We start from the raw sequence: 13,750 nt of genomic DNA on the forward strand, positions 1-13,750 counted from the left end.
GCAACTCAAAAAACCATACAGTAGCATCATCGGTCAACGACAATGGGAATACTCTCAAACCTATAACATCCATATCCAACTCCGGTCGTCCTACACAACTCTTACAGACACTTGAAAATTTATCCATGTGAGCGTATGGGTCTTCCTGTAATGACTCGTAAAACGAATAAGTGAAACTAGAGTCTAACTAGTGTGTCTTTAAGTTTGGTGTGAGGTTTAAAGTGGTTTAATGTTGTTCCGAGCTATGGTTGAGGGGTTTAGGGGTTAAATGTCAAGGTACGACTCCCCAAGGACCACCCTAGGGGTCCTTGAGGGGGACCCTATGCTAACCCCAAGGCTACCCCCAAAATGAGATTGTTGCCAAAAGTTTGGTGACCTACGGAAGGGGATCACGCCCCGTAGGTCTATCAATACCCCATGGATGGCATTTGTAGGTCAAGCCCCCTATTTCCAAGCTGCATCCCCAGACCACAGACCAACAGGATGGTCTGTTAGTGGACTCACGGTCCATGAGTCTAGGGCGTGGTTCACTGCCTGTGTTGTTGTCCAAATCGGCCAAGTGGAGGGGCTACTTAGTAAATTCCTCCTTTGGTTAGTTTAGTTAATGGACGATTTCTATTTGTTATTTAAAGTATTTTAAGAGCATTAAAAGTATTAAACTCTATTTTTCAACTCATTGTTCAAAATCACAAAATAGAACCCACCTCTCTTCTCAAAAGTTCTCTCTCTAGAAACCTCTATTGGAGGTGAAGACTTCAAACTTCCAAGGTCAAATCTTCATGTTTTTCAAGGGATTTTCATGGGATTCTTCCATTAAAGGTATGGTAGTCTTCATCCTTAACTTAGTTTCTTTCAAGGAGCCAATTTCAAAAGTGATTTCAAATCTCCAATGTTTACCCAGAAACCCTAGATTTCAATCTATGCGTGGGTTCGATTCTAAATGATTTCCAAAGGCTTTATTGCATTTATTTATGAATGAATTGTGGATTTAAATATGGATTAAGATGATTTCTTCCTAGAACCCATGATTTCCCCCAAATTCCTAAGTTGTGATTTGTGTTTGGGATTTGATTGATTATGAAGTATGTGTGTTGTTTATGTGTATATGGATATAGAATGTTGAAATTATGTTATTGATCTTGCCTAATTGTATTGATCTAAGGTGTGTGGGTGAATGTGATCCATGACCCTTGAAGGGCAAGTTATGATCAAATTACTTATTGAAGTAGAATTGTGCTTGATTTATTGATCCACTAGAAAGGTGGATGTGTTTACTTACTATGTATATTGTAGTATTGAATTGATGGATATCTTCCTTGTACCTCTATATATGAAGGATCTATATATGATCATGATGTAAAGTATATGTGTGTGATTTCAATAATGTATAATGATCATGTTTAGAATGTAATTGTGTTATCGATTGAAAGCATATTCTCAATTAACACACATGAATGATGATGATGGAATATGAAGGGTTTTCTTCTAAGAATTGTATATCTTGAATTGGTAGTCTTATGCATCCTATTTTTGTATAAATGAATGTAAAAGGTGATTGTGATATCTTGAATTGGTAGGCTTAGGCATCCTTTCTTGTATAATGAATGTATCTTGACTTAGTGTCTTAATGTCTTGAATTGGTAGACCTAATGTTGGTAGTCTTTCATGAATGAATGAATGATGAAGTATTCTAGGCTAAACATTGGATCTATAGCCTAATGGTGGTGGCCCTCCATGAGGAGTCTAGGAACTAATGAAATGTTAAAACCTTGAAGCGGTAAACCTAATGTTGGTGGCCCTTTCATGTGTGAAATGATGAACCTTGTATCGGTAGACCTAATGTTGGTGCCCTTTCTTGGAAAGTCAATGAGCTATCCCTAATGTACCTTGAATCGGTAGACCTAATGGTGGTGGCCCTTTCTTGTGTAATGTACCTTGGGTCGGTAGGCCTAATGTTGGTGGCCCTCTCAAGTACAACAATGTAATGTGAATGAACTACTCTATGGGAATAGAGGCTAAGCACCGAGTGGATATGGTAAGATGGTGACTCTCCCAATGTTAGTTTAGAGTCCAATGAACATCTTTCTTATCCTATAACTATGTGCCCACATAGGTAAAACACACTTAGTTCTACCTTAGGCAAGTGGAACACCTTTCTTCGGTGTAGGGTTACATGACACTAGATTCCATGAATTAGCTCTCATGGTCTATGTTGGTTAATGTCTATTCCCATCACGTGAGATGTGCATTATGGTTTCTTAATGAGTTCTATGAAGTGTGGGTGGTAGTATGGGATGCCATCCATGCATTGCATGAGTAGGCTTTGAGAGGATCATAGTGAGTTCTCTAAGTCTTAATGGCTAATGTATGAATGTGTCCTAAATGAAGCTAATGAAGAATGTTGACTCTTATATGCTTAAATGTAAAGATGCATACTATACTTGGATTGTATCATGAGTTACTTCCTTGCCATGACTTATTGTATATGAATGTGTCTTGCTTATGGTGACTTCAAAGGAGTACTTAGTGTGAGTAGTAGTATGGGATGCTACTTGCACATTGCACAAGTATGACTTAAGGTTGTCCTATGTGATGGTCCTTATGTGATGATTTGACTTATGAAAAGTTTGTCTCTTATTTATGAGCATTGTGTGAAGATGGAAAGGTTGAATGGTAAGTTCACTTTTGGTGACCTTAAGGTGGTACTTTAGTGTGGATGGTGGTATGGACGCTATCCATACATTGCACAAAGTATAGGTTGAGGGTTACTTGAGGGGAAGGCTAAATGTGCAGGTAAAGGGTTACATGTTGATTATGTTCTAATGTGGTTAAATGACTTGTATGTTGGTTATGTTTGAATATTATGCCTCTTATACTTATGTTCATGAAGTTTTATCAAAATGGAATACAAGTGTGACTTTCAAACAAAATGTATGTTTTAAGCATGTTTTTGCATGGCTATCATACTTAGTACTCAATTGTGCTAACCCATTCTTCTTCATGTTTTACTGCAAGTGTAGGTTTCGGCAAGTGAGTTACTTCTCTCTAGATCAAGGACTTGGATTTGAGATTCTCCAAGACTAAGTGGTATGTCCTCATAGATCGAGGACAAGTGTTTAGAAGTTTCATTTTCTTTCATGTAAAAGACTATTGTTAGACTTTTCGATTGTAAAGGGTCGTGTCCCTACTTATGTTTCAGATGTTGTTTTTAGATGGCCATATTGAGACAATAGACTTCCGCTGTGTTTTCAAAGAGTTTTAAATGAGTAATTTTGATTGTATGATTTTAAATAAAGTTTTAATTCTGTACGATTTCTATTATCGAATGCAATGAAATGCTATGAGGCCTGTATGAGACCCCTTCAGGGTCAAGTACGTTGTGTCACATCTAGGGGCTAGCCTTGGGTCGTGACACTTCCAAAGCCAACCCAGCAAGCAACCCTCTTGCCGTAAGCATCTATATAAGACTTTTGGTCACCACAAATGTATGTCCCGGAGGTAGAGGAGGGAGAACAATTTGCCCATATGATCTAACAGCATCATAGTCAACCCTGTAGTGATCAGGAAACCTTGGTGTTCGCAGATTCTGCACCCTTTCTGCATTTCTGATTAGATTACCACCATGAACTTGAGCGGGCACATTAACAACCTCTGGAGGCTGCATTTCAACTCCATCTCTTAGACCCTCTCCAATTGGATTGTTCTGTACCCCTTGATTACTCATTTTCCTCAGAGTTCTTCACAATTCAGGATCGTAGGGGGTTAAGGGTTCGCCTCAACTCCGTGTACTTGGCATACACTAGAATAGAAACTTGTAGAAAACAAAAACAAAAACATAAAATCAGGAAATACTTGACTAAATTTCAACAATGTAGTTAGTTTAATCTAAAAGCCGTACTCCCCGGCAGTGGCGCCAAAATTTGATATGCTCAAATTACACCTCTCTTAAAGAAGCATACGCGATCGTTGTCAAATAGAGAACCCAACTTGTAGGTTGGGGTCGATACCGCGAGGAATATGGTTCAGACATAAACTCACTCACAATTATATCCGCTTAGTCAAACTATTTTCGAGAAAAGTAAACAAGGGAGTTTTTGTAAACAAGTAACAGATTGTTGATTTGAATCAACAAGTAACAAGCAAGCAAGATTCACAATTTGAGATATCAATATATGAAGGAAACTAGGGTATATGTGTTCCCCACAATCTTTTAACGCAGTAATCCTAATAATAATAATCATTTCCTAGTGTTTGACACACAAGGATGATAAGTTATGTATTCCTACGTGATTGGTAATCCTAGCAAGAACTTTCACCTCGCAACTTGGTAAGTCTACGGGTGTGTGCATTACTTACCCTTACCTTCACCCAAGATTAGTCATCATATCAATTTAGTTTAGTTTTCACCCTCACTTCAATTGATAGCAGACTATTAGATAGCAACAAATCCTTAACTAAATCTCTGTTGTTTAATCATTTTCTCATTCGTTACCCCTTGGTAAGGCAAGTAGGAACAAGGCGAGTTCTAACGTTTGCAACCGTTAAAAAGACTTCTAAACGAAAGGATTAACAATAAATGCATAAACACTATTCAAGAATTACTTAATTATTACTCATACTTTGTTAATTGCTCATGGTTTCTACAACCCTAGTTGTGGATTTAGCTACTCATGCTTGAGAGTTCACAATTCATAATTAGGTTAAAAGAATTCATGAACTTACAATGAGAATAGATGAATACCAAAATCTTGAATTGAAATTCAAAGTGAAATTTGCATAAACCGACTTTCAGAAATTAAATTGCTAAGTGTTTGCAAAAAATAATTTCAAAAGACCAAAAACTAAAAGTATATATAATGTCTAACCCCCAAAAACGGGAATAACAACTAATATTTATAGAAAACAAAACTTAAACCAACTAGGAAACAAAATAAGGAAAATTAGTCTAGGACGCAGTTTCAACTGACGACTTGACCTACGGACCGTGGTTCAACCTACGGTCTATGGTCTACCTCCGTGGACCAACACTTGGAAAAATAAATCAGGTACTAGATTATTCAACTCTCTGATCCCAAACGACGGATGTGCAGGACGGGTCGTCAATCAACCTATGGTCCGTCGTTAGCTTTGTAGTACCACACTTGGTCAGATTTTCCTGATCTTCTACCTAAGATGCACCATCTGCGGGCCGTCACTGGACCTGCGGTCCGTGGTTGGTTCTGTTGGTTGCTATTGCTGCCAACTTCAATCTAGTTTTCTCTCAACCGCTTCCAAACAAATTTCCTATAAAAGAGTTCATAAAAACATTATTTCTAATAACAAAATAGCTAGAGCCACACACAAACTCTAAGTGAAATGCATCGAAAATACTGTAAACGCATGGTATATCACCTAGACATGTATCCCCTTCGGATATTCGAAGTTTTTTGGGTTTAGCTGTTTATTATAAAAGGTTTGTTGAAGGGTTTTCTTCGATTGCCTCTCCATTGATGGCAATGACTCAAAAGAAAGTCAAATTCTTATGGTTGGAAGCTTGTGAAAAGAGTTTTCAGGAATTGAAAGATAGACATGCTTCCGCTCCGGTGTTGACATTACCGGAAGGAACCGATGGGTTTGTTGTTTATTGTTATGCTTCAAGAATTGGGTTAGGATGTTTCCTTATGCAAAATGGAAAATTCATTGCCTATGCTTCAAGGCAGCTTAAGATTCATGAAAAGAACTATCCTACCCATGACTTAGAACTAGCGGCGATTGTTTGCTATAAAGATTTAGAGGCATTACTTATATGGTGTTCATGTTGATGTCTTTACCGACCACAATTTTTTACAATATGTATTTAAAAAGAAAAATCTAAATCATCGCCGAACAAGGTGATTTGAGTTACTAATGGATTATAACATGAGTGTTCTCTATCACCCCGACAAATGAATGTGGTGGTGGATGCTCTTAGTCGATTATAAATGGGCAGTGTTGCCCCATGTTGAGGAAGATAAGAAGGAGATGGTTCGTGATGTTCATAGATTGGCTCGTTTGGATGTTTGGTTGGTTGACTTTACCAAAGGTGGTGTTATGGTTCACCATGGTTCTAAATAGTCCTTTATGTCAGATGTGAAGGCCAATCAAGGTCTTGACCTAATCTTGATTCAGTTGAGGGAAGCGGTGCTCAAGAAGTCACTTGAGGCTTTCTCCCAAGGGGAGATGAAATGCTTCGATATCAAGGTTGTTGTGTGTTCTGAATGTAGACGACTTGAGAGAGTAGATCTTATTAGAAGCCCATAGTTCTCGATATTCCATTCACCTCAGAACCACCAAGATGTACCATGACTTGCGAGAGGTCTATTGGTGGAATGGGATGAAGAAGGATATTGCAAAATTTGTGGCTAAGTGTCCTAATTATAAACAAGGTAAAGTTGAGCATTAAAAGTCGGGAGGTTTGTCCCAAGATATTAATATCCCTACTTGGAAGTGGGAAGATATGAATATGGACTTTGTTGTGGGTTTACCCCGTACCCGGTGACAATATGACTCGATTTGGGTTATTGTGGATCGAATGACGAAATCAACCCATTTTATTCTGTCAAGGTTTGTTATTCGGCGAAGGACTATGCTAAGTTGTACTTGAGAGAAATGGTCTGGTTGCATGGAGGGTCCTTATCCATTATCTCCAATCGTGGTACCCAATTCACTTCTTAATTTTGGAAATCTTTCCAAAAAGGGCTTGGTACTCATGTTAAGCTTAGTACATCCTTTCATCCTCAAACTAAAGGGCAAGTAGAACATACTATTTAAACTTTGGAGGATATGTTGAGAGCTTGTGTAATTAACTTCAAGGGTAACTGGGATGACTATTTGCCATTGATTGAGTTCGGGAATAATAATAGCTATCACTCAAGTATTGGCTCCATATGAGGCTTTATACGGTAGGAGGTGTAAATCTTCTATAGGTTGATTTTCAGTGGGTGAAGTTGCTTGGATAGGTCCCGAATCAGTACATGAAGCTATGAAGAAAGTTTGTCTTATTAGAGAAAAGTTGAAAATGGCTCAAAGTCGACAGAAGTTCTATGTCGATGTTAGAAGAAGAGATCTTGGGCTTGATGTGAATGATTGGGTCTATTTGAAGATTTCACCCATGAAGGGTGTAATGAGATTTAAAAAGAAAGAGAAACTTAGCCCCAGTTATGTGGGCCCATATTAGATATTGAGGCGTATTGATAAAGTTGCTTATGAACTTGATTTGCCTAATGACTTGGCATCGGTGCATCCATTTTTCATGCCTCCTTGTTGAAGAAATATGTTGGTGATCCGACATCTATAGTACCATTGGAAAGTCTTGGTTTAAAGGACAGTATTTCTTATGAAGAAGTTTCGGTCAAGATTTTCGATCGGTAAGTTCGAAAGTTGAGAAATAAAGAAGTTGCTTCCGTAAAAGTTCTTTGAAGATTAGTTGAGGGTGATACTTGGGAAGCCGAGACCTATGTGATATCTCGTTATCATCATCTCTTTCCCTCCTTTCCTAATATAGCTTGAGGTATTTAGTTCCTCATGGTTTACTCTTTTGGTTTCATGTGTCTTAGATGTTCCCATGATTCCTCATTTATGCATGTTCATGAAAAGCCTAAATTTTGAGAAAATGAGTTAACTTGATTGATTTTTTCATGTTTATGTGCATTTGAGTATGAGTTGCATATAGACCTTATGAAATGATGTTTTGAACATGTTTTAGCTTGGAGTTGATGTTTCCTCCTCGGATATGTGTATTTATGTGATTGCGTTCATGTTGAGTTGTTAGATGTAGTTCCTACCCTCCTTATGATGTCTTTAGTTCCATTCGAGGATGAATATTCCCAAGGGGGAGATATTTTAACACCTCGAATTTGAAAAGAAGGAAAACATTGTAGTTTTCAAGAAATCGGTGCTAGTACCAATGGAACAACCGACGGTCCGTAGGTCGAACCACAAACCGTAGATGGGAACCATCGGTGGCAAGCTTAAATGATTTAGAATGTCAAGTCCTAGTACCTTATTACAGTTCACTAGGATGGTTTGTTGTTCAATGTACAAGTCGTAGGTAGGTCTCGTAGGTGAGTGCCAAACTTAGTTAAATTTTAAGGGTAAAAGTTAGGACTCACGATTGGGATGTACAGTCTGTAAGTGGACAAATGGACCATACATGGGTCCCGTCATTGGGGGTCCAAAAGTGTAGTCTCTGAACCCCACCAACGATTGACCAGGACGGTCCATAGTTGGACCTACATATCATAGGTCTAACCGTATGGGGTCTGGCAGTTAATTAAAGAAGGGCTTTTAGGTCTTTCCCTAATTATTCTAACCCAATAGTATGTCATTTTATCCTCTACCCTAGGCCCTATATAAACATTTTTCCCTCCAAATTTCCCAATTGAATTCACTCTCCTAAATTCCTAAAAATTGATCATGTTCATCCACTCAAATATTTCTCTCTCTAAGGAAGAAGAAGAAACCTACGGTTTCAAGATCACGTATCCAATTCACCATTTTCTTAAGGGCATTTTACATCAAGGTATGATAGTCTTCACCTATGAAGATATTTCCTCCATAGGGTTCCTAAAATCTCCAATTTTGTAAATTTAGATTCCCCAATCAAATTAGGGTTTTTATTCAATTGTCACGGGTTCCTTTCAATGTTGATCCAATTGATTAATTTATGTCTTTTTATGCATGAATTGAAGTAATTGCATGTTTTTAAGTTAAATCCCCATGAACCCATGCCTAACCCATGTTGTCTAGACTATGATGATAAAATGTGGGTTTTGAACTATGAAAGATGAATTTATGAAGAGATGCATGTTTCTTATGAAATTGATGAAAACGAATTAAGGGTGCTTTGAGAGTGAAGTATCAATGTTCTTGTTGTTGTGAAAGGATATTCTCACATAAAGGATTCATCGAGTTGAAATGTTTTCTCAACTAATCTTTGAATCAAGAACTAGGAGCTATTCTAATAAATTCTAGCTTGGATTGGCCACTTGATGTGCCTTCCATGGATAGTAAGACAAGTTAAGATTTATAACTATTCCGTGGGATTTATGCTTAGCACGGAGTGGATATTGAGATGGAAGATCCCCCGTAGTAGAGGTCGGGTTTCTAGTAGCAATCTTCATATCCCATAACTATATGCCACCATAGGTTTGTCTTAGATAGACATTAGCTAGAAGTTTATGGTTCTTACCTTGGCAAGTAAGGACATCCTTTTTTGGTGTGGGATAGACACTGGATTTCATGTTATAGCTCACATGGTCTATATGTCGGTTAATGTCTACCTCCCACAATAATGAACTAAGGTTACTTCTAGAAGTATCTCACATGTGTTTTGAATATGATTTAACTTGCATTTGCCATGATCACGATTTATGTTTTCTAACCCTTTTTATCTTATGGTTTAGCATTGGTCATTGCATGTCATGTAAAGTCCTTTTTAGCATGATTTCATAACTTTTATGCATTGCCATCATACTTGGTACATTATTTTTATTAACACATCCTCTTGCCAACATTGTTTTTCCCAAATGTATGGTCCAACGCTCCTACCTCCTGTACTCGTGACTAGTTGGTACTTTGTAGCTATTGAAGATTGGTGAGTCCTCATGTTTCGAGGACCAAACTCTTTATTTCTTTATGTCTTCATTCTCAAATGTTTTATGTGATGTATGAGTTACGTTCCAATCACTCTTTGATATAATGGATGGCTTAGAGACTATGTTAGACTCCCGATACGTTTTTGACAAACTCTTTGATATAAAACTGTCTTTTGAACTCTTTAAATTCTATTATCTTGTATGATGTATGCTAAGTGGCTTGTGTAGGTCCTCTCGGGATCCTATACGCCATATCACGTCAAGGGTGTACCTTGGACCGTGATAAGTTCATATAGTATATAGCACAATAACAGCACTTTTACGATTACAAGTCGATAACACAAAATACTCAATCTATGAATCACAAGTTTCACAACAACACTCATATGTTTAACGATATAGGTGATATGCAATGCAATGAAATGTCATGTAAAGTGATGCATGTATGTCCTACGATACACATCGACTGAGATTCAGATCGGAACCCATTGGAACACACAAGGTCCATGTATCCGCCGAAACCATTTTCCATTGGCATAATCATCACTCGCCGGAACTATTTTTCATCGACATCGCCAGAAATATTTCCCATCGGCATAATCATCACTCGCCAGATCCATATTCCATTGACATCATCACAATAGATCTCATCACAGTGTTTCAGAACCAATCCAAATAGGCATGTTCACACAATAATGAGAAGATTCCAACTTTCGTATCAATTCACAATTCATAACCACTCAATCATAGTATTTCATCAATAACATCTCAATATTACCACTCAAATCATTCACAACATCACACATCAAATTACTATCAGGTTACCTTTTTCATTATCCCCTTTTGTTATCATTGAGATCAATTAATGTGAACAATTCAACCCATCACCAGTTTCTGTTACTCCCAATACATAGACAAGGAAATACAAGATTCTACAAGCTTAACAAAGGCCTAGAGGTCTATTTGCCTTAATAAAATCACACAATCACTCTGACACCTGGACTTTTCCCTTCCGAACGATATCCAAATCAATGCAATCTAATCAAATATGTAATCATAATAAAATTTCAAAACTATCAACACCCATATCAAGCATTTTTCAAAATGGGTCCAAATCGACCCAAAAATCTTATCTGAAAATGAAGGTTAAATTTGAAAATTTATACATGAAAGCATTACCCAAAGAATTTAAAAGTCACCGATGAAACCATTTTGAAAACGGAGTATAAATCATTTTCAAACCCCCATTTCCCCTAAAACTCAAGTTCTTGAGAAATCCCCCAAGGTTCAAACCTAAACCAATAATTAGGTGGAAAAATCTTTACATAATCAAGGCACATAGGGGGGGGGGGGGTGAAATCCCTTACCCAATCAAAGTTTCTTGAAAATCCTCTTTGAAATCACCTAAGTCGAGCTTCTAGGGTTCAAAAAAAGAGAAAAGGGGAACAAAACCTGACATTTTGAAAATACACACTGCCAAGGGTCTTGCGAACATGAACTCAGGTTCGCAAATGCAATCCCAGGTCGCGAACGCGACCCCCGAATAAATATGATTCTTCATGAATGCGATGGGTCTATCACGAATGTGAAAGTCACGAAAACGGGCAGACCTTGGCAAACCCAAGGGTTGGAAAACTCGACCCTTCACGAACGCGATCATGTCTTCTCTAACGTGAGGCACAATAGACAATAGATATCAGGAAATCAGCCAACACACAAATCTCTAAAAGAACCCTCGGGATTCGTTTAGAACCCTGTATACACAAATTAAACATGCTACCCAACTAAACTCGACGTTCCAGACTCAATGGATTAAGTGAATCATGAATTTGAGGTCTCCTTGACCCGAAACCCATAAAAGGCACAATAAACTAACATAACGCCTAAAACAACCACACTAAGCTTGAAAACTCTGAAAATTCAACCAAGACCACTCCTAAGCCTTAAATTATCCTCGAATCTAATGGAACCATCGAAATTCCGATCCGAATATCAAAACTTTGAATGTTGACTAAAGTCAACCCAAAGACCAAAATCACCCAAACTTCTAACTTAAGACCTCAAATCCACGAAACATTTCCGAATATGAAACCAACAACTCTCCTAGACCAAATTTCATACTCTGGAGTAATGGAACTGATGAAATTCTATAGTGAGACTTGAAACTCCGATTGTTACCGAAAATTACTTTTACACCTTAAGCCTTTAAAAACTCAAAACTTGGAACCAACCTCACTAACCGATCAGATATGCCTTTGGGTAACCATCGTGGATAAATTAGTAATTTTATGAAAATTTCCAAAAAAAATAACCTTTCGAGTCATTACACGGACGCAATAAAGAAGTTTGCTTAAGTCACAAACGATGGCTTAGTGGTCGGCGTGGACATAAGCCTGATTTGGTTTAATTTTGATTGAGAGAGAAGATATCATTTTTTTAATTTATCGAAATTCAAACTCTAAGCCATGATTTTTGCAGTCTCCTCCTCCATTTTAATCAATTGATTTATGTTGTCTTTCTTACATTATTACTTTCCAGTATAGAAAAATGAAGAGCCTAGTTGAAATTATTTAGTGAGGCGGTTGTGAAGACAATAAGGCAATTAAGTGTAGCTTCTAATTTTTGAAAATTCTCTCTTTCTTATTTAGTTTTTTCTTAATATTGTGTCATTTCTTTCTTTATTATTTGTACATTCAATTTCCCCCCCTGTGAACATTTTGGAAAAAGTAGTATTTTCATTGTTTTACAAAAACTTGAAAAGGTTAGGATGTGAATCATAAAAAATATAGGATATGGTACGAATCACAAAAGTAGACATATGCTAGGTGTGCAAAATGCAACGAACTTGAATTTTGATGACTGTTTGTCTCTTCCTACACAATTTAATATCAATACCTCACGATAATCAATTTAATTATTTGACTAATCAATCTTTCTCTACTAGATTAAAAATAAGTTAATTATTCACATTGAGACAGAAAATTCATGAAGAAAATCTTGATAGCCTAACCCAAAAGAATTCAACTTTAAACTTAGCAAGAAAAAAAAAGATAAATACCATGACAAATTCAAGGCATCGGGTTAATAGGAATAATTTGATTAGATTTAATTTATTTTTTATTTTTTGAGTTTTATGCCTAATAAAATATATGATGAAGGTGTGGTGACTTTGGATAGTAATAGAAAAAGGATTAGTGTGGTAAGTTAGCATATGCCATTTTGACTAAGATGGATGGAGTTGACGAAGAAGGGCAAAATTGAACCATATATCATTAGGAATGCATAAGAATAATGCTAGATAGAGTGTATTAATAATGCTTGTATTAGTTATGCTTTCATTAATGATGTAAAAATGATTTTTATGGATTGTTTGATTTGGTGTATTAAAAATATATGGTGGAAAAGATGTAAAAAAAGTTCTGAAGGGCATTTGGATCTTTAACTATGCTAATGCATGCATTAAATTTCTTTGTATTACTTATACCATGAATTTTCATGTATTAATAATACACTCCATTATACAAAGATACTATTAATACATAATGCTAATGTACACTCTACCAAACGATCCCTAGAAGTATATATGGACCAATTGTATCATATTAAAGGGATATATGGAGTTAATAATAGAGGGATAAATATGACTTTTTTCCTTTTCACTACTTCCAAATGATAAGTGTTCTAAGCAGGGGTGGGCACTATTGAAAACTTTCGTTCGGTAATTACGGTTTTTTATTTTTAAATATAATGTATCATAATTACACTAAATTAATTCAGTATGATTTGATATTTAAAAGTTCAATTTCAGTATTTTATAGTATGATAAATCGGTAATCATAATTTTATTCACTTCAATTTTTATGAAATATATCAATTATATCATACAAACACCTTACACATATAGATATAGAAATATTCAAAAGAAAATACAAGCAATTTCCTTCTTAAATCAATTACATGAAAATAATATTTCAATAAAGATAAAAAAAATTAATTTTTCCAACGTCTAATTAATTATTTTTCTCTGAACGATATTTTATATATTTACTTTATTATAATAATATACTTCTGTATAAATTATATTTATAATTATATACTAAAATTGGATTTTCCATATGATAATTCGTTATTTAGCT

The 13,750-nt window shown here is 36.3% G+C and overlaps 1 protein-coding gene across 2 annotated transcripts in view; it reads right to left on the reverse strand.

The window, feature by feature from the left end:
• The window catches only part of LOC125837375 (probable protein phosphatase 2C 10), a 1,808,044-nt gene that overhangs the window by 657,882 nt on the left and 1,136,412 nt on the right, over positions 1 to 13,750 (reverse strand). The gene's annotated exons all lie outside the window — the stretch shown is intronic.

The sequence above is a fragment of the Solanum verrucosum genome, unplaced genomic scaffold (genome assembly GCF_900185275.1).
Source record: "Solanum verrucosum unplaced genomic scaffold, falcon-dt-bn FXZP01000147.1, whole genome shotgun sequence".
NCBI lineage: Eukaryota > Viridiplantae > Streptophyta > Magnoliopsida > Solanales > Solanaceae > Solanum > Solanum verrucosum.